This window comes from Crinia signifera, unplaced genomic scaffold (assembly GCF_055691185.1).
Source record: "Crinia signifera unplaced genomic scaffold, ASM5569118v1 HAP2_SCAFFOLD_160, whole genome shotgun sequence".
In the NCBI taxonomy this organism is placed as follows: domain Eukaryota; kingdom Metazoa; phylum Chordata; class Amphibia; order Anura; family Myobatrachidae; genus Crinia; species Crinia signifera.
Window position 1 is genome coordinate 237,955 of NW_028142053.1, and position 25,036 is coordinate 262,990.

Below are 25,036 nucleotides of genomic sequence, written 5' to 3' on the forward strand. Positions count from 1 at the left end.
TAACAATTACATTCATTATTATATAGTACATGATTATACATAGTATTATGCCCGCTATATACAGTTATTATTCCCGATATATAGTTATATTTTTAACAATTACATTCATGTTATTTTATGACAAAATAAATATATGCGATAATTATAGCAAAGGACAGCTATTGCTTTAAGAGCTGTCCTTTGCGGTGAGAGTCGCCGGGTCACAGCAGTTCCCGGCGGCTCTCCCCTCCCTCCCACACCCGGCGCTGCTGCGCCGGGCTCTCCTCCTCCCTGCACCCGGAAGAGGATCAGTGCAGGGAGGAGGTCACAAGTCCAGGCAGCACAGCTCTGTGCTGCCCGGACACAGGTGAGGGGGCAATGCGGGGCGGCGGGGGTCTGTGCGGGGCGGCAGTGGGTTCGCGTTAGAAGCCCATTGGCTTCTATGGGGCATCGCCAGATTTTTCAGGCGATGCCACCTGCCGCGGTAACCCAGCTGGGGATGCTTAGAGCATCCCAAAATGCGGTAAAAACCCAGATAACGGGGTTTTTACCTTAGACAATCTCCCCCTGAGGCTTTCAAAAAATGAGAAACAGTGCATATTACGCATCCAACGATCCAGCGACGCTGGCAGACCTCACAGCATGATTCTTCTTCGGGCAGGTAAGTGCTACTCCTGGATGTCATCAAGCAGTCACTTCCTGCCACAGTACTGATTTGCTCATCCCCCTTCTTCTTCTTGGATCCGCGGAGTCCCGAATCAAAATCTCTTTTACACCTATACAAGTGACTCGCGACTCTATCACCTCCAGCACTCGACCAGGTCACGATTTGACCTCACAGTAAATCCTGAAACATTTTTACCAAGCAATCCCCCAAAATGTCATGATAATACAATACATGATTATACACAGTGTTATGCCCATTATATACAGTTATTATGCCCGCTATATACAGTTATTATTTCCGTTATATACAGTTATATTTTTAACAATTACATTCATTATTATACAGTACATGATTATACATAGTATTATGCCCGCTATATACAGTTATTATTCCCGTTATATACAGTTATATTTTTAACAATTACATTCATTATTATATAGTACATGATTATACATAGTATTATGCCCGCTATATACAGTTATTATTCCCGATATATAGTTATATTTTTAACGATTACATTCATGTTATTTTATGACAAAACAAATATATGCGATAATTATAGCAAAGGACAGCTCTTGCTTTAAGAGCTGTCCTTTGCGGTGAGAGTCGCAGGGTCACAGCAGTTCCCGGCGGCTCTCCCCTCCCTCCCACACCCGGCGCTGCTGCGCCGGGCTCTCCTCCTCCCTGCACCCGGAAGAGGATCAGTGCAGGGAGGAGCTTACAAGTCCAGGCAGCACAGCTCTGTGCTGCCCGGACACAGGTGAGGGGGCAATGCGGGGCGGCGGGGGTCCGTGCTGGGCGGCAGTGGGTTCGCGTTAGAAGCCCATTGGCTTCTATGGGGCATCGCCAGATTTTTTAGGCGATGCCACCCGCCGCGGTAACCCAGCGGGGGATGCTTAGAGCATCCCAAAATGCGGTAAAAACCCAGATAACGGGGTTTTTACCTTAGACAATCTCCCCCTGAGGCTTTCAAAAAATTAGAAACAGTGCATATTACGCATCCAACGATCCAGCGACGCTGGCAGACCTCACAGCATGATTCTTCTTCGGGCAGGTAAGTGCTACTCCTGGATGTCATCAAGCAGTCACTTCCTGCAACAGTACTGATTTTTTCATCCCCCTTCTTCTTCTTGGATCCGCGGAGTCCCAAATCAAAATCTCTTTTACACCTATACAAGTGACTCGCGACTCTATCACCTCCAGCACTCGACCAGGTCACGATTTGACCTCACAGTAAATCCTGAAACATTTTTACCAAGCAATCCCCCAAAATGTCATGATAATACAATACATGATTATACACAGTGTTATGCCCATTATATACAGTTATTATGCCCGCTATATACAGTTATTATTTCCGTTATATACAGTTATATTTTTAACAATTACATTCATTATTATACAGTACATGATTATACATAGTATTATGCCCGCTATATACAGTTATTATCCCCGTTATATACAGTTATATTTTTAACAATTACATTCATTATTATATAGTACATGATTATACATAGTATTATGCCCGCTATATACAGTTATTATTCCCGATATATAGTTATATTTTTAACGATTACATTCATGTTATTTTATGACAAAATAAATATATGCGATAATTATAGCAAAGGACAGCTCTTGCTTTAAGAGCTGTCCTTTGCGGTGAGAGTCGCCGGGTCACAGCAGTTCCCGGCGGCTCTCCCCTCCCTCCCACACGCGGCGCTGCTGCGCCGGGCTCTCCTCCTCCCTGCACCCGGAAGAGGATCAGTGCAGGGAGGAGGTCACAAGTCCAGGCAGCACAGCTCTGTGCTGCCCGGAGACAGGTGAGGGGGCAATGCGGGGCGGCGGGGGTCCGTGCTGGGCGGCGGGGGTCTGTGCGGGGCGGCAGTGGGTTCACGTTAGAAGCCCATTGGCTTCTATGGGGCATCGCCAGATTTTTCAGGCGATGCCACCCGCCGCGGTAACCCAGCGGGGGATGCTTAGAGCATCCCAAAATGCGGTAAAAACCCAGATAACGGGGTTTTTACCTTAGACAATCTCCCCCTGAGGCTTTCAAAAAATGAGAAACAGTGCATATTACGCATCCAACGATCCAGCGACGCTGGCAGACCTCACGGCATGATTCTTCTTTGGGCAGGTAAGTGCTACTCCTGGATGTCATCAAGCAGTCACTTTCTGCCACAGTACTGATTTGCTCATCCCCTTTCTTCTTCTTGGATCAGCGGAGTCCCAAATCAAAATCTCTTTTACACCTATACAAGTGACTCGCGACTCTATCACCTCCAGCACTCGACCAGGTCACGATTTGACCTCACAGTAAATCCTGAAACATTTTTACCAAGCAATCCCCCAAAATGTCATTATAATACAATACATGATTATACACAGTGTTATGCCCATTATATACAGTTATTATGCCCGCTATATACAGTTATTATTTCCGTTATATACAGTTATATTTTTAACAATTACATTCATTATTATACAGTACATGATTATACATAGTATTATGCCCGCTATATACAGTTATTATTCCCGTTATATATAGTTATATTTTTAACAATTACATTCATTATTATATAGTACATGATTATACATAGTATTATGCCCGCTATATACAGTTATTATTCCCGATATATAGTTATATTTTTAACGATTACATTCATGTTATTTTATGACAAAATAAATATATGCGATAATTATAGCAAAGGACAGCTCTTGCTTTAAGAGCTGTCCTTTGCGGTGAGAGTCGTCGGGTCACAGCAGTTCCCGGCGGCTCTCCCCTCCCTCCCACACGCGGCGCTGCTGCGCCGGGCTCTCCTCCTCCCTGCACCCGGAAGAGGATCAGTGCAGGGAGGAGGTCACAAGTCCAGGCAGCACAGCTCTGTGCTGCCCGGACACAGGTGAGGGGGCAATGCGGGGCGGCGGGGGTCCGTGCTGGGCGGCGGGGGTCTGTGCGGGGCGGCAGTGGGTTCACGTTAGAAGCCCATTGGCTTCTATGGGGCATCGCCAGATTTTTCAGGCGATGCCACCCGCCGCGGTAACCCAGCGGGGGATGCTTAGAGCATCCCAAAATGCGGTAAAAACCCAGATAACGGGGTTTTTACCTTAGACAATCTCCCCCTGAGGCTTTCAAAAAATGAGAAACAGTGCATATTACGCATCCAACGATCCAGCGACGCTGGCAGACCTCACAGCATGATTCTTCTTCGGGCAGGTAAGTGCTACTCCTGGATGTCATCAAGCAGTCACTTCCTGCCACAGTACTGATTTGCTCATCCCCCTTCTTCTTCTTGGATCCGCGGAGTCCCAAATCAAAATCTCTTTTACACCTATACAAGTGACTCGCGACTATCACCTCCAGCACTCGACCAGGTCACGATTTGACCTCACAGTAAATCCTGAAACATTTTTACCAAGCAATCCCCCAAAATGTCATGATAATACAATACATGATTATACACAGTGTTATGCCCATTATATACAGTTATTATGCCCGCTATATACAGTTATTATTTCCGTTATATAAAGTTATATTTTTAACAATTACATTCATTATTATACAGTACATGATTATACATAGTATTATGCCCGCTATATACAGTTATTATTCCCGTTATATACAGTTATATTTTTAACAATTACATTCATTATTATATAGTACATGATTATACATAGTATTATGCCCGCTATATACAGTTATTATTCCCGATATATAGTTATATTTTTAACGATTATATTCATGTTATTTTATGACAAAATAAATATATGCGATAATTATAGCAAAGGACAGCTCTTGCTTTAAGAGCTGTCCTTTGCGGTGAGAGTCGTCGGGTCACAGCAGTTCCCGGCGGCTCTCCCCTCCCTCCCACACGCGGCGCAGCTGCGCCGGGCTCTCCTCCTCCCTGCACCCGGAAGAGGATCAGTGCAGGGAGGAGGTCACAAGTCCAGGCAGCACAGCTCTGTGCTGCCCGGACACAGGTGAGGGGGCAATGCGGGGCGGCGGGGGTCCGTGCTGGGCGGCGGGGGTCTGTGCGGGGCGGCAGTGGGTTCACGTTAGAAGCCCATTGGCTTCTATGGGGCATCGCCAGATTTTTCAGGCGATGCCACCCGCCGCGGTAACCCAGCGGGGGATGCTTAGAGCATCCCAAAATGCGGTAAAAACCCAGATAACGGGGTTTTTACCTTAGACAATCTCCCCCTGAGGCTTTCAAAAAATGAGAAACAGTGCATATTACGCATCCAACGATCCAGCGACGCTGGCAGACCTCACAGCATGATTCTTCTTCGGGCAGGTAAGTGCTACTCCTGGATGTCATCAAGCAGTCACTTCCTGCCACAGTACTGATTTGCTCATCCCCCTTCTTCTTCTTGGATCCGCGGAGTCCCAAATCAAAATCTCTTTTACACCTATACAAGTGACTCGCGACTATCACCTCCAGCACTCGACCAGGTCACGATTTGACCTCACAGTAAATCCTGAAACATTTTTACCAAGCAATCCCCCAAAATGTCATGATAATACAATACATGATTATACACAGTGTTATGCCCATTATATACAGTTATTATGCCCGCTATATACAGTTATTATTTCCGTTATATAAAGTTATATTTTTAACAATTACATTCATTATTATACAGTACATGATTATACATAGTATTATGCCCGCTATAGACAGTTATTATTCCCGTTATATACAGTTATATTTTTAACAATTACATTCATTATTATATAGTACATGATTATACATAGTATTATGCCCGCTATATACAGTTATTATTCCCGATATATAGTTATATTTTTAACGATTATATTCATGTTATTTTATGACAAAATAAATATATGCGATAATTATAGCAAAGGACAGCTTTAAGAGCTGTCCTTTGCGGTGAGAGTCGCCGGGTCACAGCAGTTCCCGGCGGCTCTCCCCTCCCTCCCACACCCGGCGCTGCTGCGCCGGGCTCTCCTCCTCCCTGCACCCGGAAGAGGATCAGTGCAGGGAGGAGGTCACAAGTCCAGGCAGCACAGCTCTGTGCTGCCCGGAGACAGGTGAGGGGGCAATGCGGGGCGGCGGGGGTCCGTGCTGGGCGGCGGGGGTCTGTGCGGGGCGGCAGTGGGTTCACGTTAGAAGCCCATTGGCTTCTATGGGGCATCGCCAGATTTTTCAGGCGATGCCACCCGCCGCGGTAACCCAGCGGGGGATGCTTAGAGCATCCCAAAATGCGGTAAAAACCCAGATAACGGGGTTTTTACCTTAGACAATCTCCCCCTGAGGCTTTCAAAAAATGAGAAACAGTGCATATTACGCATCCAACGATCCAGCGACGCTGGCAGACCTCACAGCATGATTCTTCTTCGGGCAGGTAAGTGCTACTCCTGGATGTCATCAAGCAGTCACTTCCTGCCACAGTACTGATTTGCTCATCCCCCTTCTTCTTCTTGGATCCGCGGAGTCCCAAATCAAAATCTCTTTTACACCTATACAAGTGACTCGCGACTCTATCACCTCCAGCACTCGACCAGGTCACGATTTTACCTCACAGTAAATCCTGAAACATTTTTACCAAGCAATCCCCCAAAATGTCATGATTATACACAGTGTTATGCCCATTATATACAGTTATTATGCCCGCTATATACAGTTATTATTTCCGTTGTATACAGTTATATTTTTAACAATTACATTCATTATTATACAGTACATGATTATACATAGTATTATGCCCGCTATATACAGTTATTATTCCCGTTATATACAGTTATATTTTTAACAATTACATTCATTATTATATAGTACATGATTATACATAGTATTATGCCCGCTATATACAGTTATTATTCCCGATATATAGTTATATTTTTAACGATTACATTCATGTTATTTTATGACAAAATAAATATATGCGATAATTATAGCAAAGGACAGCTCTTGCTTTAAGAGCTGTCCTTTGCGGTGAGAGTCGCCGGGTCACAGCAGTTCCCGGCGGCTCTCCCCTCCCACACGCGGCGCTGCTGCGCCGGGCTCTCCTCCTCCCTGCACCCGGAAGAGGATCAGTGCAGGGAGGAGGTCACAAGTCCAGGCAGCACAGCTCTGTGCTGCCCGGAGACAGGTGAGGGGGCAATGCGGGGCGGCGGGGGTCCGTGCTGGGCGGCGGGGGTCTGTGCGGGGCGGCAGTGGGTTCACGTTAGAAGCCCATTGGCTTCTATGGGGCATTGCCAGATTTTTCAGGCGATGCCACCCGCCGCGGTAACCCAGCGGGGGATGCTTAGAGCATCCCAAAATGCGGTAAAAACCCAGATAACGGGGTTTTTACCTTAGACAATCTCCCCCTGAGGCTTTCAAAAAATGAGAAACAGTGCATATTACGCATCCAACGATCCAGCGACGCTGGCAGACCTCACAGCATGATTCTTCTTCGGGCAGGTAAGTGCTACTCCTGGATGTCATCAAGCAGTCACTTCCTGCCACAGTACTGATTTGCTCATCCCCCTTCTTCTTCTTGGATCCGCGGAGTCCCAAATCAAAATCTCTTTTACACCTATACAAGTGACTCGCGACTATCACCTCCAGCACTCGACCAGGTCACGATTTGACCTCACAGTAAATCCTGAAACATTTTTACTAAGCAATCCCCCAAAATGTCATGATAATACAATACATGATTATACACAGTGTTATGCCCATTATATACAGTTATTATGCCCGCTATATACAGTTATTATTTCCGTTATATACAGTTATATTTTTAACAATTACATTCATTATTATACAGTACATGATTATACATAGTATTATGCCCGCTATATACAGTTATTATTCCCGTTATATACAGTTATATTTTTAACAATTACATTCATTATTATATAGTACATGATTATACATAGTATTATGCCCGCTATATACAGTTATTATTCCCGATATATAGTTATATTTTTAACGATTATATTCATGTTATTTTATGACAAAATAAATATATGCGATAATTATAGCAAAGGACAGCTCTTGCTTTAAGAGCTGTCCTTTGCGGTGAGAGTCGCCGGGTCACAGCAGTTCCCGGCAGCTCTCCCCTCCCTCCCACACCTGGCGCTTCTGCGCCGGGCTCTCCTCCTCCCTGCACCCGGAAGAGGATCAGTGCAGGGAGGAGGTCACAAGTCCAGGCAGCACAGCTCTGTGCTGCCCGGACACAGGTGAGGGGGCAATGCGGGGCGGCGGGGGTCCGTGCTGGGCGGCGGGGGTCCGTGCGGGGCGGCAGTGGGTTCGCGTTAGAAGCCCATTGGCTTCTATGGGGCATCGCCAGATTTTTCAGGCGATGCCACCCGCTGCGGTAACCCAGCGGGGGATGCTTAGAGCATCCCAAAATGCGGTAAAAACCCAGATAACGGGGTTTTTACCTTAGACAATCTCCCCCTGAGGCTTTCAAAAAATGAGAAACAGTGCATATTACGCATCCAACGATCCAGCGACGCTGGCAGACCTCACAGCATGATTCTTCTTCGGGAAGGTAAGTGCTACTCCTGGATGTCATCAAGCAGTCACTTCCTGCCACAGTACTGATTTGCTCATCCCCCTTCTTCTTCTTGGATCCGCGGAGTCCCAAATCAAAATCTCTTTTACACCTATACAAGTGACTCGCGACTTTATCACCTCCAGCACTCGACCAGGTCACGATTTGACCTCACAGTAAATCCTGAAACATTTTTACCAAGCAATCCCCCAAAATGTCATGATAATACAATACATGATTATACACAGTGTTATGCCCATTATATACAGTTATTATGCCCGCTATATACAGTTATTATTTCCGTTATATACAGTTATATTTTTAACAATTACATTCATTATTATACAGTACATGATTATACATAGTATTATGCCCGCTATATACAGTTATTATTCCCGTTATATACAGTTATATTTTTAACAATTACATTCATTATTATATAGTACATGATTATACATAGTATTATGCCCGCTATATACAGTTATTATTCCCGATATATAGTTATATTTTTAACAATTACATTCATGTTATTTTATGACAAAATAAATATATGCGATAATTATAGCAAAGGACAGCTCTTGCTTTAAGAGCTGTCCTTTGCGGTGAGAGTCGCCGGGTCACAGCAGTTCCCGGCGGCTCTCCCCTCCCTCCCACACCCGGCGCTGCTGCGCCGGGCTCTCCTCCTCCCTGCACCCGGAAGAGGATCAGTGCAGGGAGGAGGTCACAAGTCCAGGCAGCACAGCTCTGTGCTGCCCGGACACAGGTGAGGGGGCAATGCGGGGCGGCGGGGGTCTGTGCGGGGCGGCAGTGGGTTCGCGTTAGAAGCCCATTGGCTTCTATGGGGCATCGCCAGATTTTTCAGGCGATGCCACCCACCGCGGTAACCCAGCTGGCGATGCTTAGAGCATCCCAAAATGCGGTAAAAACCCAGATAACGGGGTTTTTACCTTAGACAATCTCCCCCTGAGGCTTTCAAAAAATGAGAAACAGTGCATATTACGCATCCAACGATCCAGCGACGCTGGCAGACCTCACAGCATGATTCTTCTTCGGGCAGGTAAGTGCTACTCCTGGATGTCATCAAGCAGTCACTTCCTGCCACAGTACTGATTTGCTCATCCCCCTTCTTCTTCTTGGATCCGCGGAGTCCCAAATCAAAATCTCTTTTACACCTATACAAGTGACTCGCGACTCTATCACCTCCAGCACTCGACCAGGTCACGATTTGACCTCACAGTAAATGCTGAAACATTTTTACCAAGCAATCCCCCAAAATGTCATGATAATACAATACATGATTATACACAGTGTTATGCCCATTATATACAGTTATTATGCCCGCTATATACAGTTATTATTTCCGTTATATACAGTTATATTTTTAACAATTACATTCATTATTATACAGTACATGATTATACATAGTATTATGCCCGCTATATACAGTTATTATTCCCGTTATATACAGTTATATTTTTAACAATTACATTCATTATTATATATTACATGATTATACATAGTATTATGCCCGCTATATACAGTTATTATTCCCGATATATAGTTATATTTTTAACGATTACATTCATGTTATTTTATGACAAAACAAATATATGCGATAATTATAGCAAAGGACAGCTCTTGCTTTAAGAGCTGTCCTTTGCGGTGAGAGTCGCCGGGTCACAGCAGTTCCCGGCGGCTCTCCCCTCCCTCCCACACCCGGCGCTGCTGCGCCGGGCTCTCCTCCTCCCTGCACCCGGAAGAGGATCAGTGCAGGGAGGAGGTTACAAGTCCAGGCAGCACAGCTCTGTGCTGCCCGGACACAGGTGAGGGGGCAATGCGGGGCGGCGGGGGTCCGTGCTGGGCGGCGGGGGTCCGTGCGGGGCGGCAGTGGGTTCGCGTTAGAAGCCCATTGGCTTCTATGGGGCATCGCCAGATTTTTCAGGCGATGCCACCCGCTGCGGTAACCCAGCGGGGGATGCTTAGAGCATCCCAAAATGCGGTAAAAACCCAGATAACGGGTTTTTTACCTTAGACAATCTCCCCTTGAGGCTTTCAAAAAATGAGAAACAGTGCATATTACGCATCCAACGATCCAGCGACGCTGGCAGACCTCACAGCATGATTCTTCTTCGGGCAGGTAAGTGCTACTCCTGGATGTCATCAAGCAGTCACTTCCTGCCACAGTACTGATTTGCTCATCCCCCTTCTTCTTCTTGGATCCGCGGAGTCCCAAATCAAAATCTCTTTTACACCTATACAAGTGACTCGCGACTCTATCACCTCCAGCACTCGACCAGGTCACGATTTGACCTCACAGTAAATCCTGAAACATTTTTACCAAGCAATCCCCCAAAATGTCATGATAATACAATACATGATTATACACAGTGTTATGCCCATTATATACAGTTATTATGCCCGCTATATACAGTTATTATTTCCGTTATATACAGTTATATTTTTAACAATTACATTCATTATTATACAGTACATGATTATACATAGTATTATGCCCGCTATATACAGTTATTATTCCCGTTATATACAGTTATATTTTTAACAATTACATTCATTATTATATAGTACATGATTATACATAGTATTATGCCCGCTATATACAGTTATTATTCCCGATATATAGTTATATTTTTAACGATTACATTCATGTTATTTTATGACAAAATAAATATATGCGATAATTATAGCAAAGGACAGCTCTTGCTTTAAGAGCTGTCCTTTGCGGTGAGAGTCGCCGGGTCACAGCAGTTCCCAGCGGCTCTCCCCTCCCTCCCACACCCGGCGCTGCTGCGCCGGGCTCTCCTCCTCCCTGCACCCGGAAGAGGATCAGTGCAGGGAGGAGCTTACAAGTCCAGGCAGCACAGCTCTGTGCTGCCCGGACACAGGTGAGGGGGCAATGCGGGGCGGCGGGGGTCCGTGCTGGGCGGCGGGGGTCTGTGCGGGGCGGCAGTGGGTTCGCGTTAGAAGCCCATTGGCTTCTATGGGGCATCGCCAGATTTTTTAGGCGATGCCACCCGCCGCGGTAACCCAGCGGGGGATGGTTAGAGCATCCCAAAATGCGGTAAAAACCCAGATAACGGGGTTTTTACCTTAGACAATCTATCCCTGAGGCTTTCAAAAAATGAGAAACAGTGCATATTACGCATCCAACGATCCAGCGACGCTGGCAGACCTCACAGCATGATTCTTCTTCGGGCAGGTAAGTGCTACTCCTGGATGTCATCAAGCAGTCACTTCCTGCCACAGTACTGATTTGCTCATCCCCCTTCTTCTTCTTGGATCCGCGGAGTCCCAAATCAAAATCTCTTTTACACCTATACAAGTGACTCGCGACTCTATCACCTCCAGCACTCGACCAGGTCACGATTTGACCTCACAGTAAATCCTGAAACATTTTTACCAAGCAATCCCCCAAAATGTCATGATAATACAATACATGATTATACACAGTGTTATGCCCATTATATACAGTTATTATGCCCGCTATATACAGTTATTATTTCCGTTATATACAGTTATATTTTTAACAATTACATTCATTATTATACAGTACATGATTATACATAGTATTATGCCCGCTATATACAGTTATTATTCCCGTTATATACAGTTATATTTTTAACAATTACATTCATTATTATATAGTACATGATTATACATAGTATTATGCCCGCTATATACAGTTATTATTCCCGATATATAGTTATATTTTTAACGATTACATTCATGTTATTTTATGACAAAACAAATATATGCGATAATTATAGCAAAGGACAGCTCTTGCTTTAAGAGCTGTCCTTTGCGGTGAGAGTCGCCGGGTCAGAGCAGTTCCCGGCGGCTCTCCCCTCCCTCCCACACCCGGCGCTGCTGCGCCGGGCTCTCCTCCTCCCTGCACCCGGAAGAGGATCAGTGCAGGGAGGAGGTTACAAGTCCAGGCAGCACAGCTCTGTGCTGCCCGGACACAGGTGAGGGGGCAATGCGGGGCGGCGGGGGTCCGTGCTGGGCGGCGGGGGTCCGTGCGGGGCGGCAGTGGGTTCGCGTTAGAAGCCCATTGGCTTCTATGGGGCATCGCCAGATTTTTCAGGCGATGCCACCCGCTGCGGTAACCCAGCGGGGGATGCTTAGAGCATCCCAAAATGCGGTAAAAACCCAGATAACGGTGTTTTTACCTTAGACAATCTCCCCTTGAGGCTTTCAAAAAATGAGAAACAGTGCATATTACGCATCCAACGATCCAGCGACGCTGGCAGACCTCACAGCATGATTCTTCTTCGGGCAGGTAAGTGCTACTCCTGGATGTCATCAAGCAGTCACTTCCTGCCACAGTACTGATTTGCTCATCCCCCTTCTTATTCTTGGATCCGCGGAGTCCCAAATCAAAATCTCTTTTACACCTATACAAGTGACTCGCGACTCTATCACCTCCAGCACTCGACCAGGTCACGATTTGACCTCACAGTAAATCCTGAAACATTTTTACCAAGCAATCCCCCAAAATGTCATGATAATACAATACATGATTATACACAGTGTTATGCCCATTATATACAGTTATTATGCCCGCTATATACAGTTATTATTTCCGTTATATACAGTTATATTTTTAACAATTACATTCATTATTATACAGTACATGATTATACATAGTATTATGCCCGCTATATACAGTTATTATTCCCGTTATATACAGTTATATTTTTAACAATTACATTCATTATTATATAGTATATGATTATACATAGTATTATGCCCGCTATATACAGTTATTATTCCCGATATATAGTTATATTTTTAACGATTACATTCATGTTATTTTATGACAAAATAAATATATGCGATAATTATAGCAAAGGACAGCTCTTGCTTTAAGAGCTGTCCTTTGCGGTGAGAGTCGCCGGGTCACAGCAGTTCCCGGCGGCTCTCCCCTCCCTCCCACACCCGGCGCTGCTGCGCCGGGCTCTCCTCCTCCCTGCACCCGGAAGAGGATCAGTGCAGGGAGGAGCTTACAAGTCCAGGCAGCACAGCTCTGTGCTGCCCGGACACAGGTGAGGGGGCAATGCGGGGCGGCGGGGGTCCGTGCTGGGCGGCGGGGGTCTGTGCGGGGCGGCAGTGGGTTCGCGTTAGAAGCCCATTGGCTTCTATGGGGCATCGCCAGATTTTTTAGGCGATGCCACCCGCCGCGGTAACCCAGCGGGGGATGCTTAGAGCATCCCAAAATGCGGTAAAAACCCAGATAACGGGGTTTTTACCTTAGACAATCTATCCCTGAGGCTTTCAAAAAATGAGAAACAGTGCATATTACGCATCCAACGATCCAGCGACGCTGGCAGACCTCACAGCATGATTCTTCTTCGGGCAGGTAAGTGCTACTCCTGGATGTCATCAAGCAGTCACTTCCTGCCACAGTACTGATTTGCTTATCCCCCTTCTTCTTCTTGGATCCGCGGAGTCCCAAATCAAAATCTCTTTTACACCTATACAAGTGACTCGCGACTCTATCACCTCCAGCACTCGACCAGGTCACGATTTGACCTCACAGTAAATCCTGAAACATTTTTACCAAGCAATCCCCCAAAATGTCATGATAATACAATACATGATTATACACAGTGTTATGCCCATTATATACAGTTATTATGCCCGCTATATACAGTTATTATTTCCGTTATATACAGTTATATTTTTAACAATTACATTCATTATTATACAGTACATGATTATACATAGTATTATGCCCGCTATATACAGTTATTATTCCCGTTATATACAGTTATATTTTTAACAATTACATTCATTATTATATAGTACATGATTATACATAGTATTATGCCCGCTATATACAGTTATTATTCCCGATATATAGTTATATTTTTAACGATTACATTCATGTTATTTTATGACAAAACAAATATATGCGATAATTATAGCAAAGGACAGCTCTTGCTTTAAGAGCTGTCCTTTGCGGTGAGAGTCGCCGGGTCAGAGCAGTTCCCGGCGGCTCTCCCCTCCCTCCCACACCCGGCGCTGCTGCGCCGGGCTCTCCTCCTCCCTGCACCCGGAAGAGGATCAGTGCAGGGAGGAGGTTACAAGTCCAGGCAGCACAGCTCTGTGCTGCCCGGACACAGGTGAGGGGGCAATGCGGGGCGGCGGGGGTCCGTGCTGGGCGGCGGGGGTCCGTGCGGGGCGGCAGTGGGTTCGCGTTAGAAGCCCATTGGCTTCTATGGGGCATCGCCAGATTTTTCAGGCGATGCCACCCGCTGCGGTAACCCAGCGGGGGATGCTTAGAGCATCCCAAAATGCGGTAAAAACCCAGATAACGGTGTTTTTACCTTAGACAATCTCCCCTTGAGGCTTTCAAAAAATGAGAAACAGTGCATATTACGCATCCAACGATCCAGCGACGCTGGCAGACCTCACAGCATGATTCTTCTTCGGGCAGGTAAGTGCTACTCCTGGATGTCATCAAGCAGTCACTTCCTGCCACAGTACTGATTTGCTCATCCCCCTTCTTATTCTTGGATCCGCGGAGTCCCAAATCAAAATCTCTTTTACACCTATACAAGTGACTCGCGACTCTATCACCTCCAGCACTCGACCAGGTCACGATTTGACCTCACAGTAAATCCTGAAACATTTTTACCAAGCAATCCCCCAAAATGTCATGATAATACAATACATGATTATACACAGTGTTATGCCCATTATATACAGTTATTATGCCCGCTATATACAGTTATTATTTCCGTTATATACAGTTATATTTTTAACAATTACATTCATTATTATACAGTACATGATTATACATAGTATTATGCCCGCTATATACAGTTATTATTCCCGTTATATACAGTTATATTTTTAACAATTACATTCATTATTATATAGTATATGATTATACATAGTATTATGCCCGCTATATACAGTTATTATTCCCGATATATAGTTATATTTTTAACGATTACATTCATGTTATTTTATGACAAAATAAATATATGCGATAATTATAGCAAAGGACAGCTCTTGCTTTAAGAGCTGTCCTTTGCGGTGAGAGTCGCCGGGTCACAGCAGTTCCCGGCGGCTCTCCCCTCCCTCCCACACCCGGCGCTGCTGCGCCGGGCTCTCCTCCTCCCTGCACCCGGAAGAGGATCAGTGCAGGGAGGAGCTTACAAGTCCAGGCAGCACAGCTCTGTGCTGCCCGGACACAGGTGAGGGGGCAATGCGGGGCGGCGGGGGTCCGTGCTGGGCGGCGGGGGTCTGTGCGGGGCGGCAGTGGGTTCGCGTTAGAAGCCCATTGGCTTCTATGGGGCATCGCCAGATTTTTTAGGCGATGCCACCCGCCGCGGTAACCCAGCGGGGGATGCTTAGAGCATCCCAAAATGCGGTAAAAACCCAGATAACGGGGTTTTTACCTTAGACAATCTATCCCTGAGGCTTTCAAAAAATGAGAAACAGTGCATATTACGCATCCAACGATCCAGCGACGCTGGCAGACCTCACAGCATGATTCTTCTTCGGGCAGGTAAGTGCTACTCCTGGATGTCATCAAGCAGTCACTTCCTGCCACAGTACTGATTTGCTCATCCCCCTTCTTCTTCTTGGATCCGCGGAGTCCCAAATCAAAATCTCTTTTACACCTATACAAGTGACTCGCGACTCTATCACCTCCAGCACTCGACCAGGTCACGATTTGACCTCACAGTAAATCCTGAAACATTTTTACCAAGCAATCCCCCAAAATGTCATGATAATACAATACATGATTATACACAGTGTTATGCCCATTATATACAGTTATTATGCCCGCTATATACAGTTATTATTTCCGTTATATACAGTTATATTTTTAACAATTACATTCATTATTATACAGTACATGATTATACATAGTATTATGCCCGCTATATACAGTTATTATTCCTGTTATATACAGTTATATTTTTAACAATTACATTCATTATTATATAGTACATGATTATACATAGTATTATGCCCACTATATACAGTTATTATTCCCGATATATAGTTATATTTTTAACGATTATATTCATGTTATTTTATGACAAAATAAATATATGCGATAATTATAGCAAAGGACAGCTCTTGCTTTAAGAGCTGTTCTTTGCGGTGAGAGTCGCCGGGTCACAGCAGTTCCCGGCGGCTCTCCCCTCCCTCCCACACGCGGCGCTGCTGCGCCGGGCTCTCCTCCTCCCTGCACCCGGAAGAGGATCAGTGCAGGGAGGAGGTCACAAGTCCAGGCAGCACAGCTCTGTGCTGCCCGGACACAGGTGAGGGGGCAATGCGGGGCGGCGGGGGTCCGTGCTGGGCGGCGGGGGTCTGTGCGGGGCGGCAGTGGGTTTGCGTTAGAAGCCCATTGGCTTCTATGGGGCATCGCCAGATTTTTCAGGCGATGCCACCCGCCGCGGTAATCCAGCGGGGGATGCTTAGAGCATCCCAAAATGCGGTAAAAACCCAGATAACAGGGTTTTTACCTTAGACAATCTCCCCCTGAGGCTTTCAAAAAATGAGAAACAGTGCATATTACGCATCCAACGATCCAGCGACGCTGGCAGACCTCACAGCATGATTCTTCTTCGGGCAGGTAAGTGCTACTCCTGGATGTCATCAAGCAGTCACTTCCTGCCACAGTACTGATTTGCTCATCCCCCTTCTTCTTCTTGGATCCGCGGAGTCCCAAATCAAAATCTCTTTTACACCTATACAAGTGACTCGCGACTCTATCACCTCCAGCACTCGACCAGGTCACGATTTGACCTCACAGTAAATCCTGAAACATTTTTACCAAGCAATCCCCCAAAATGTCATGATAATACAATACATGATTATACACAGTGTTATGCCCATTATATACAGTTATTATGCCCGCTATATACAGTTATTATTTCCGTTATATACAGTTATATTTTTAACAATTACATTCATTATTATACAGTACATGATTATACATAGTATTATGCCCGCTATATACAGTTATTATTCCCGTTATATACAGTTATATTTTTAACAATTACATTCATTATTATATAGTACATGATTATACATAGTATTATGCCCGCTATATACAGTTATTATTCCCGATATATAGTTATATTTTTAACAATTACATTCATGTTATTTTATGACAAAATAAATATATGCGATAATTATAGCAAAGGACAGCTCTTGCTTTAAGAGCTGTCCTTTGCGGTGAGAGTCGCCGGGTCACAGCAGTTCCCGGCGGCTCTCCCCTCCCTCCCACACCCGGCGCTGCTGCGCCGGGCTCTCCTCCTCCCTGCACCCGGAAGAGGATCAGTGCAGGGAGGAGGTCACAAGTCCAGGCAGCACAGCTCTGTGCTGCCCGGACACAGGTGAGGGGGCAATGCGGGGCGGCGGGGGTCTGTGCGGGGCGGCAGTGGGTTCGCGTTAGAAGCCCATTGGCTTCTATGGGGCATCGCCAGATTTTTCAGGCGATGCCACCCGCCGCGGTAACCCAGCTGGCGATGCTTAGAGCATCCCAAAATGCGGTAAAAACCCAGATAACGGGGTTTTTACCTTAGACAATCTCCCCCTGAGGCTTTCAAAAAATGAGAAACAGTGCATATTACGCATCCAACGATCCAGCGACGCTGGCAGACCTCACAGCATGATTCTTCTTCGGGCAGGTAAGTGCTACTCCTGGATGTCATCAAGCAGTCACTTCCTGCCACAGTACTGATTTGCTCATCCCCCTTCTTCTTCTTGGATCCGCGGAGTCCCAAATCAAAATCTCTTTTACACCTATACAAGTGACTCGCGACTCTATCACCTCCAGCACTCGACCAGGTCACGATTTGACCTCACAGTAAATGCTGAAACATTTTTACCAAGCAATCCCCCAAAATGTCATGATAATACAATACATGATTATACACAGTGTTATGCCCATTATATACAGTTATTATGCCCGCTATATACAGTTATTATTTCCGTTATATACAGTTATATTTTTAACAATTACATTCATTATTATACAGTACATGATTATACATAGTATTATGCCCGCTATATACAGTTATTATTCCCGTTATATACAGTTATATTTTTAACAATTACATTCATTATTATATATTACATGATTATACATAGTATTATGCCCGCTATATACAGTTATTATTCCCGATATATAGTTATATTTTTAACGATTACATTCATGTTATTTTATGACAAAACAAATATATGCGATAATTATAGCAAAGGACAGCTCTTGCTTTAAGAGCTGTCCTTTGCGGTGAGAGTCGCCGGGTCACAGCAGTTCCCGGCGGCTCTCCCCTCCCTCCCACACCCGGCGCTGCTGCGCCGGGCTCTCCTCCTCCCTGCACCCGGAAGAGGATCAGTGCAGGGAGGAGGTTACAAGTCCAGGCAGCACAGCTCTGTGCTGCCCGGACACAGGTGAGGGGGCAATGCGGGGCGGCGGGGGTCCGTGCTGGGCGGCGGGGGTCCGTGCGGGGCGGCAGTGGGTTCGCGTTAGAAGCCCATTGGCTTCTATGGGGCATCGCCAGATTTTTCAGGCGATGCCACCCGCTGCGGTAACCCAGCGGGGGATGCTTAGAGCATCCCAAAATGCGGTAAAAACCCAGATAACGGGGTTTTTACCTTAGACAATCTCCCCTTGAGGCTTTCAAAAAATGAGAAACAGTGCATATTACGCATCCAACGATCCAGCGACGCTGGCAGACCTCACAGCATGATTCTTCTTCGGGCAGGTAAGTGCTACTCCTGGATGTCATCAAGCAGTCACTTCCTGCCACAGTACTGATTTGCTCATCCCCCTTCTTCTTCTTGGATCCGCGGAGTCCCAAATCAAAATCTCTTTTACACCTATACAAGTGACTCGCGACTCTATCACCTCCAGCACTCGACCAGGTCACGATTTGACCTCACAGTAAATCCTGAAACATTTTTACCAAGCAATCCCCCAAAATGTCATGATAATACAATACATGATTATACACAGTGTTATGCCCATTATATACAGTTATTATGCCCGCTATATACAGTTATTATTTCCGTTATATACAGTTATATTTTTAACAATTACATTCATTATTATACAGTACATGATTATACATAGTATTATGCCCGCTATATACAGTTATTATTCCCGTTATATACAGTTATATTTTTAACAATTACATTCATTATTATATAGTACATGATTATACATAGTATTATGCCCGCTATATACAGTTATTATTCCCGATATATAGTTATATTTTTAACGATTACATTCATGTTATTTTATGACAAAATAAATATATGCGATAATTATAGCAAAGGACAGCTCTTGCTTTAAGAGCTGTCCTTTGCGGTGAGAGTCGCCGGGTCACAGCAGTTCCCAGCGGCTCTCCCCTCCCTCCCACACCCGGCGCTGCTGCGCCGGGCTCTCCTCCTCCCTGCACCCGGAAGAGGATCAGTGCAGGGAGGAGCTTACAAGTCCAGGCAGCACAGCTCTGTGCTGCCCGGACACAGGTGAGGGGGCAATGCGGGGCGGCGGGGGTCCGTGCTGGGCGGCGGGGGTCTGTGCGGGGCGGCAGTGGGTTCGCGTTAGAAGCCCATTGGCTTCTATGGGGCATCGCCAGATTTTTTAGGCGATGCCACCCGCCGCGGTAACCCAGCGGGGGATGGTTAGAGCATCCCAAAATGCGGTAAAAACCCAGATAACGGGGTTTTTACCTTAGACAATCTATCCCTGAGGCTTTCAAAAAATGAGAAACAGTGCATATTACGCATCCAACGATCCAGCGACGCTGGCAGACCTCACAGCATGATTCTTCTTCGGGCAGGTAAGTGCTACTCCTGGATGTCATCAAGCAGTCACTTCCTGCCACAGTACTGATTTGCTCATCCCCCTTCTTCTTCTTGGATCCGCGGAGTCCCAAATCAAAATCTCTTTTACACCTATACAAGTGACTCGCGACTCTATCACCTCCAGCACTCGACCAGGTCACGATTTGACCTCACAGTAAATCCTGAAACATTTTTACCAAGCAATCCCCCAAAATGTCATGATAATACAATACATGATTATACACAGTGTTATGCCCATTATATACAGTTATTATGCCCGCTATATACAGTTATTATTTCCGTTATATACAGTTATATTTTTAACAATTACATTCATTATTATACAGTACATGATTATACATAGTATTATGCCCGCTATATACAGTTATTATTCCCGTTATATACAGTTATATTTTTAACAATTACATTCATTATTATATAGTACATGATTATACATAGTATTATGCCCGCTATATACAGTTATTATTCCCGATATATAGTTATATTTTTAACGATTACATTCATGTTATTTTATGACAAAACAAATATATGCGATAATTATAGCAAAGGACAGCTCTTGCTTTAAGAGCTGTCCTTTGCGGTGAGAGTCGCCGGGTCAGAGCAGTTCCCGGCGGCTCTCCCCTCCCTCCCACACCCGGCGCTGCTGCGCCGGGCTCTCCTCCTCCCTGCACCCGGAAGAGGATCAGTGCAGGGAGGAGGTTACAAGTCCAGGCAGCACAGCTCTGTGCTGCCCGGACACAGGTGAGGGGGCAATGCGGGGCGGCGGGGGTCCGTGCTGGGCGGCGGGGGTCCGTGCGGGGCGGCAGTGGGTTCGCGTTAGAAGCCCATTGGCTTCTATGGGGCATCGCCAGATTTTTCAGGCGATGCCACCCGCTGCGGTAACCCAGCGGGGGATGCTTAGAGCATCCCAAAATGCGGTAAAAACCCAGATAACGGTGTTTTTACCTTAGACAATCTCCCCTTGAGGCTTTCAAAAAATGAGAAACAGTGCATATTACGCATCCAACGATCCAGCGACGCTGGCAGACCTCACAGCATGATTCTTCTTCGGGCAGGTAAGTGCTACTCCTGGATGTCATCAAGCAGTCACTTCCTGCCACAGTACTGATTTGCTCATCCCCCTTCTTATTCTTGGATCCGCGGAGTCCCAAATCAAAATCTCTTTTACACCTATACAAGTGACTCGCGACTCTATCACCTCCAGCACTCGACCAGGTCACGATTTGACCTCACAGTAAATCCTGAAACATTTTTACCAAGCAATCCCCCAAAATGTCATGATAATACAATACATGATTATACACAGTGTTATGCCCATTATATACAGTTATTATGCCCGCTATATACAGTTATTATTTCCGTTATATACAGTTATATTTTTAACAATTACATTCATTATTATACAGTACATGATTATACATAGTATTATGCCCGCTATATACAGTTATTATTCCCGTTATATACAGTTATATTTTTAACAATTACATTCATTATTATATAGTATATGATTATACATAGTATTATGCCCGCTATATACAGTTATTATTCCCGATATATAGTTATATTTTTAACGATTACATTCATGTTATTTTATGACAAAATAAATATATGCGATAATTATAGCAAAGGACAGCTCTTGCTTTAAGAGCTGTCCTTTGCGGTGAGAGTCGCCGGGTCACAGCAGTTCCCGGCGGCTCTCCCCTCCCTCCCACACCCGGCGCTGCTGCGCCGGGCTCTCCTCCTCCCTGCACCCGGAAGAGGATCAGTGCAGGGAGGAGCTTACAAGTCCAGGCAGCACAGCTCTGTGCTGCCCGGACACAGGTGAGGGGGCAATGCGGGGCGGCGGGGGTCCGTGCTGGGCGGCGGGGGTCTGTGCGGGGCGGCAGTGGGTTCGCGTTAGAAGCCCATTGGCTTCTATGGGGCATCGCCAGATTTTTTAGGCGATGCCACCCGCCGCGGTAACCCAGCGGGGGATGCTTAGAGCATCCCAAAATGCGGTAAAAACCCAGATAACGGGGTTTTTACCTTAGACAATCTATCCCTGAGGCTTTCAAAAAATGAGAAACAGTGCATATTACGCATCCAACGATCCAGCGACGCTGGCAGACCTCACAGCATGATTCTTCTTCGGGCAGGTAAGTGCTACTCCTGGATGTCATCAAGCAGTCACTTCCTGCCACAGTACTGATTTGCTTATCCCCCTTCTTCTTCTTGGATCCGCGGAGTCCCAAATCAAAATCTCTTTTACACCTATACAAGTGACTCGCGACTCTATCACCTCCAGCACTCGACCAGGTCACGATTTGACCTCACAGTAAATCCTGAAACATTTTTACCAAGCAATCCCCCAAAATGTCATGATAATACAATACATGATTATACACAGTGTTATGCCCATTATATACAGTTATTATGCCCGCTATATACAGTTATTATTTCCGTTATATACAGTTATATTTTTAACAATTACATTCATTATTATACAGTACATGATTATACATAGTATTATGCCCGCTATATACAGTTATTATTCCCGTTATATACAGTTATATTTTTAACAATTACATTCATTATTATATAGTACATGATTATACATAGTATTATGCCCGCTATATACAGTTATTATTCCCGATATATAGTTATATTTTTAACGATTACATTCATGTTATTTTATGACAAAACAAATATATGCGATAATTATAGCAAAGGACAGCTCTTGCTTTAAGAGCTGTCCTTTGCGGTGAGAGTCGCCGGGTCAGAGCAGTTCCCGGCGGCTCTCCCCTCCCTCCCACACCCGGCGCTGCTGCGCCGGGCTCTCCTCCTCCCTGCACCCGGAAGAGGATCAGTGCAGGGAGGAGGTTACAAGTTCAGGCAGCACAGCTCTGTGCTGCCCGGACACAGGTGAGGGGGCAATGCGGGGCGGCGGGGGTCCGTGCTGGGCGGCGGGGGTCCGTGCGGGGCGGCAGTGGGTTCGCGTTAGAAGCCCATTGGCTTCTATGGGGCATCGCCAGATTTTTCAGGCGATGCCACCCGCTGCGGTAACCCAGCGGGGGATGCTTAGAGCATCCCAAAATGCGGTAAAAACCCAGATAACGGTGTTTTTACCTTAGACAATCTCCCCTTGAGGCTTTCAAAAAATGAGAAACAGTGCATATTACGCATCCAACGATCCAGCGACGCTGGCAGACCTCACAGCATGATTCTTCTTCGGGCAGGTAAGTGCTACTCCTGGATGTCATCAAGCAGTCACTTCCTGCCACAGTACTGATTTGCTCATCCCCCTTCTTATTCTTGGATCCGCGGAGTCCCAAATCAAAATCTCTTTTACACCTATACAAGTGACTCGCGACTCTATCACCTCCAGCACTCGACCAGGTCACGATTTGACCTCACAGTAAATCCTGAAACATTTTTACCAAGCAATCCCCCAAAATGTCATGATAATACAATACATGATTATACACAGTGTTATGCCCATTATATACAGTTATTATGCCCGCTATATACAGTTATTATTTCCGTTATATACAGTTATATTTTTAACAATTACATTCATTATTATACAGTACATGATTATACATAGTATTATGCCCGCTATATACAGTTATTATTCCCGTTATATACAGTTATATTTTTAACAATTACATTCATTATTATATAGTATATGATTATACATAGTATTATGCCCGCTATATACAGTTATTATTCCCGATATATAGTTATATTTTTAACGATTACATTCATGTTATTTTATGACAAAATAAATATATGCGATAATTATAGCAAAGGACAGCTCTTGCTTTAAGAGCTGTCCTTTGCGGTGAGAGTCGCCGGGTCACAGCAGTTCCCGGCGGCTCTCCCCTCCCTCCCACACCCGGCGCTGCTGCGCCGGGCTCTCCTCCTCCCTGCACCCGGAAGAGGATCAGTGCAGGGAGGAGCTTACAAGTCCAGGCAGCACAGCTCTGTGCTGCCCGGACACAGGTGAGGGGGCAATGCGGGGCGGCGGGGGTCCGTGCTGGGCGGCGGGGGTCTGTGCGGGGCGGCAGTGGGTTCGCGTTAGAAGCCCATTGGCTTCTATGGGGCATCGCCAGATTTTTTAGGCGATGCCACCCGCCGCGGTAACCCAGCGGGGGATGCTTAGAGCATCCCAAAATGCGGTAAAAACCCAGATAACGGGGTTTTTACCTTAGACAATCTATCCCTGAGGCTTTCAAAAAATGAGAAACAGTGCATATTACGCATCCAACGATCCAGCGACGCTGGCAGACCTCACAGCATGATTCTTCTTCGGGCAGGTAAGTGCTACTCCTGGATGTCATCAAGCAGTCACTTCCTGCCACAGTACTGATTTGCTCATCCCCCTTCTTCTTCTTGGATCCGCGGAGTCCCAAATCAAAATCTCTTTTACACCTATACAAGTGACTCGCGACTCTATCACCTCCAGCACTCGACCAGGTCACGATTTGACCTCACAGTAAATCCTGAAACATTTTTACCAAGCAATCCCCCAAAATGTCATGATAATACAATACATGATTATACACAGTGTTATGCCCATTATATACAGTTATTATGCCCGCTATATACAGTTATTATTTCCGTTATATACAGTTATATTTTTAACAATTACATTCATTATTATACAGTACATGATTATACATAGTATTATGCCCGCTATATACAGTTATTATTCCTGTTATATACAGTTATATTTTTAACAATTACATTCATTATTATATAGTACATGATTATACATAGTATTATGCCCACTATATACAGTTATTATTCCCGATATATAGTTATATTTTTAACGATTATATTCATGTTATTTTATGACAAAATAAATATATGCGATAATTATAGCAAAGGACAGCTCTTGCTTTAAGAGCTGTTCTTTGCGGTGAGAGTCGCCGGGTCACAGCAGTTCCCGGCGGCTCTCCCCTCCCTCCCACACGCGGCGCTGCTGCGCCGGGCTCTCCTCCTCCCTGCACCCGGAAGAGGATCAGTGCAGGGAGGAGGTCA